This window comes from Nerophis ophidion, linkage group LG11 (assembly GCF_033978795.1).
Source record: "Nerophis ophidion isolate RoL-2023_Sa linkage group LG11, RoL_Noph_v1.0, whole genome shotgun sequence".
In the NCBI taxonomy this organism is placed as follows: domain Eukaryota; kingdom Metazoa; phylum Chordata; class Actinopteri; order Syngnathiformes; family Syngnathidae; genus Nerophis; species Nerophis ophidion.
The window spans coordinates 20,240,331-20,245,474 of NC_084621.1; the positions used below are offsets into that span (position 1 = coordinate 20,240,331).

Sequence of the window (5,144 nt, forward strand, 5' to 3'; positions counted from 1 at the left end):
CCCCATTAATTTGAGCGAGGATGAAAGATTTGTGGATGATGATATTGATAGTGAAGGACTAGGAAAAAAATAAATAAAGTTAACAAAAAAGGCGATAACATTGGGACGGATTCAGATGTTTTTAGACACATTTACTAGGATAATTCTGGGAAATCCCTTATCTTTCTATTGTGTTGCTATTGTTTTACTGAGATTAAATAGTACCTGATAGTCGGAGGGGTGTGTCCACGGGTGTCTTGACGCCAGTCTCTGAGGGAAGTCACGGCAGATACAAGGACGCCGCCAAGTCGAGAGATCTCCGGTAAGAAACCACCTTTTAGCACAATTTTCTCACCGAAACCTGCTGGTTAACATGTGGTCGGGATCCATGTTCGCTTGACCGCTCTGATCCATAGTAAAGCTTCACCTCCGGGAATTTTAAACAAGGAATCACCGTGTGTTTGTGTGGCTAAAGGCTAAAAGCATCCCACCTCCATCTTTCTACTTTGACTTCTCCATTATTAATATAGCAAATTGCAAAAGATTCAGCAACACAGAAGTCCAGAATACTGTGTAATTATGCGATTAAAGCAGATGACTTTTAGACGCAAATAGTGCTGCGCTAATATTTCCTGACAGTCCGTGACGTCACGCGTACACGTCATCTTTCCGCGACGTTTTCAACAAAAAACTCCGCGTGAAATTTAAAATTGTAATTTAGTAAACTAAAAAGGCCGTATTGGCATGTGTTGCAATGTTAATATCTCATCATTGATATATAAACTATCAGACTGCATGGTGGGTTTCAGTAGGCCTTTAAAGTCATTTTGATAGTAGGCTAATATGAACATTACATCATGTGTTGTCTTCATTATAACACTTATATAAGACTTTTCATTTTTTGCGTCTACAGACAGATTCGTTTTTTGTATTTTTGCTCCAACATGGATATCTTTCGACGTTTTGGCTTGTCCACCCCTGCCCTACACCGACGTTGGCGGTCACACCCGAGACAACTTCCATGACACTATTTTCCCGCCGGTGCCTTTTGCCGGGTGACATTTTTCCTAAGCGACCACTACATCACGCATGAGCCCACACCATACATGACGACATACATGCACATCATCTACAGCAGGGGTCACCAACGCGGTGCCCGCAGGCACCAGGTAGCCAGATGAGTCACCCGCTGGCCTGTTCTAAAAATAGCTCAAATAGCAGCACTTACCAGTGAGCTGCCTCTATTTTTAATTTGTTTTTTTTATTTACTAGCAAGCTGGTCTCGCTTTGCTCGACATTTTTAATTCTAAGAGACACCACTCAAATAGAATTTGAAAATCCAAGAAAATATTTTAAAGACTTGGTCTTCACTTGTTTGAATAAATTCATTTATTTTTTTACTTTGCTTCTTATAACTTTCAGAAAGACAATTTTAGAGAAAAAAATACAACCTTAAAATAATTTTAGGATTTTTAAACACATTCAACAAGGTCCTTCCTCTTTTTTCCTGACAATTTAAATCAATGTTAAAGTAATTTTTTTTATTTTAAAGAATAAATACATTTTAATTTAATTCTTCATTTTACCTTCCGTTTTTTCTATTATTATTTCTTCAAACTTATGATTAAAATTTTTAAAAAATATTTCGGCCAAATATAGAAAATCTGTTGGATTAAATTTAAATCTTATTTCAAAGTCTTTTTAATTTCTTTTAAAATTTTTGTTCTGGAATATCCAGAAGAATTAATGATTTGTCTTTGTTAGAAATATAGCTTGGTCCAATTTGTTATAAATTCTAACAAAGTGCAGATTGGATTTTAACCTATTTAAAACATGTCATCAAAATTCTAAAATTAATCTTAATCAGGAAAAATTACTAATGATGTTCCATAAATTTTTTTTTTTATTTTTTCAAAAAGATTCGAATGAGCTAGTTTTTCTCTTCATTTTTTTCGGTTGAATATTTAATTTTAAAGAGTCGAAATTGAAGATAAACTATGTTTCAAAGTTTAATTATCATTTTTTTCGTGTTTCCTCCTCTTTTAAACCATTCAATTAAGAGTCTTTTTCATCATTTATTCTCTACAAAAAACTTTCCGTAAAAGGAAAAAAAATGTAAGACGGAATGACGGACAGAAATACCCATTTTTTTTTAGAAATATAGATTTATTTATTAAAGGTAAATTGAGCAAATTGGCTATTTCTGGCAATTTATTTAAGTGTGTATCAAACTGGTTGCCCTTCGCATTAATCAGTACCCAAGAAGTAGCTCTTGGTTTCAAAAAGGTTGGTGACCCCTGTTCTACATTTCCTTTTTGGGGCTCAAACAGAAATGATAGATGTATGGATTACTACAGGAAGTGCTCCTAAATGGACTGTTCAGCGCCCCCCCGTGGATATCGCTGGAAATGCACACCTGGCAAATTTCACATTTGGTTAATCTAAAACCGACATGATACAAATATTTATCCATCCATTTTCTACCGCATATCCCATTCTGGGTCGCTCAGGTTCAATGGGGTAGAAGGCGGTGTACACCCTGGACAAGTCACCACCTTATCGCAGGGCCAAAACAGATAGACAAACAACATTTACACACACAAATACTTATTCTTTTAAAGATATACGATTTGGATTAGTGGAAGTAACGTTGAATTACAATAAAATAGCTTTGATATTTTGAAGGGTTAATGGGATGCTAGGAAATTTTTATGGGCCTGCTCCTGGTCGGGTGGACCGCCCCCGAGGCTTGGAGGAACGTTCCAGTGTGCTCAGATTTCGGATAAGTAGAGAAACGGCCGAGTTAGAGCGAGTAGGAAAGTACAAATTTTTGTGTTTTATTTTTTTTGGGGGGCGCCGACATCAAACATTTGAGTCAATGAGAGATTTAGCTGACTTTCTTCTCTTCGAGGGCCGCCGGAAGCCAAATGGGACTCAAGAGCTCCATAAAAGTGACATTTTCTGAGAGAGAACACACGTCTGTCAACGTCTTCATCCAAACACACAAAAAAAGCTAATTTCCATATCATAATTATTAAAATTTTTAGTTCCTGGAACGTTTTTTTAATGATTTTTTGAGGTGACATGACAAGAAAATGTCATAATTTAATCATAATATATCCCCAAAAAGTTATTTGTTGGGATATATTATGATTGTTTTTAAGTGATGACATTACCAGAAACTTTTTAAAACTGAGAATGATGACCAGATATTAAAATGTCATAACGTCATTAATACATTTTTTTTTTTTTAATGTATCAATATGACAAAAACTCACTGTAAAAAAAATTATTATCAGAAAAGATTAAAAAGACTACAATTTACAAATTTAGAGTTGTAATATTGTATTGGAAAACTGTTTTTTAAGGGGTAAATATTTTAAGAAATACATCGGGAGTGAAAATAAATATTAATAGAAATTATATATATTACTGGAACAAAGTTATTTCATGATTATTTAAGAGGTGACATGACAAGAAAATGTCACAACTTTATTAATCATAATGTATTCCAACAAAGTTATTTGTTTGTAACTCTAATTGTGAGAATAAATATCAATACAAATCATTTAAATGTACCGTAATAATTTGCTAGGACAAAAAAAAGTGGTAATTAGAAAGAAAAAAAAGTAAACTGTGAGAATAAATATTACCAGAAATTATTACTCTATTTATAATTTTACAAAATTAAAATTGCACTATATTGCTGGGTCAAAAAAAAAAGTGGTAAATATGACTAGAAAAAAAGAAAAAAAAAACTGTCAAGAGTAAATATTACTATAAATTATTAAAATGTCATTATTTTACAAAATTTGAGTTGTAATATTGTATTGGAAAACATTTTCTAAAGTGGTAAATATTTTAAAAAATACACCAGGAGTGAAAATAAATATTACTAGAAATTATTAAAAGGTCATAATTTGACAAAATTAGAGTTGAAATATATTTTTAAGAGGTGACATAAGAAAATGTCATAACTTTATTAATCATAATATATTCCAATAAAGTTATTTGTTTGTAACTCTAAGTGTGAGAATAAATATCAATAGCAATAATTCAAATGTAATAATAATATTTTGCTGGGACAAAAAAAAACAAAAAAACTGTCAGAATAAATATTACAATAAATCATTAAAATGTCAGTATTTTACAAAATTTAGTTGTAATAAATTACTGGAACAAAAAACCTTTAGGAAAGTAAAATATTACAAAAAAATAAATACCAGAATTTATTAAAATGTTTTAATATATTTCCATTAAGTTATGACAGTTTAATCATTTCTGTTCATATTTAGTCTCAATTTTAACATTTTACTCGTAACTTTGACAAAATCACACGGTATCTTTAGTCCAGTAATATATTACAATTTTAATTTAGTAAAATTATGACATTTTATAAATGTCTGTTAATCTATATTCTTACAGTTTACGTGTTATTTTTTTGTAATATTCATCACTTTGAAAAAGTTTTGTTGTTTTATAATGTCAATTATAAACAAAATAGAAAAAAGTGATGTTTGTGTTTTTGAATCTCAATTATGATTGTAAAATATTACTGGAACAATGTTATTTTATGATTTTTTTTAATTAACTGTTGACATTACAGCAAACATTTTAAAACTGAGAAAAATTACCGGAAAAGATAAAAATGTCAACTAACTTAATCAAAATATATATTTTGCTTAAATGTGGCAATAAAACAAAAACTTAAAATGTGAGAATACTACAGAAATGATTGAAATGTCATTTCTCAAAATTAGAATTGTAATATTACTAAAACATTTTTTATTTATTTATTTTTTTTAAATGGTATTACTACAGGAGCAAAATTTAGAGGATCAAAAATTAATAACTGTAATATTAAGTTATATTTTATTGTGGCAATATTACTAGAAAAAAACTGAATAAAAATGATCACAAATTATTAAAATGTCGTAATTTTCCAATATTAAAGTTTTTTTCTTTTTTTGGTATTGTGATGGACAAATCAAACAGAATAAAGGCCAGAAAATAGTGTATTATTAAAAACACAATAATAATTTCATTAGAAAAAGTTTGTGTGTTCCAAAGTCCTTTTAAAGGAAAATAATTTAAACTATTTCCACATAAACGACTTAAGTTGTTTCTGGCGATGATGACAGAGTCTGATATTAGGACACCAGGAG

General features: G+C 30.4%; 2 long non-coding RNA genes across 2 annotated transcripts in view; one reads left to right on the top strand and one right to left on the bottom strand.

The window, feature by feature from the left end:
* LOC133561782 (uncharacterized) overlaps positions 1-3,538 on the bottom strand; it is a 5,043-nt gene extending 1,505 nt beyond the window's left edge. Inside the window, exon 1 of the long non-coding RNA XR_009808771.1 lies at positions 205-3,538. This is a non-coding gene — a long non-coding RNA (uncharacterized LOC133561782). The remainder of the gene's footprint in view (positions 1-204) is intronic.
* The window catches only part of LOC133561781 (uncharacterized), a 33,509-nt gene that overhangs the window by 15,052 nt on the left and 13,313 nt on the right, over positions 1-5,144 (top strand). The window lies entirely within an intron of this gene.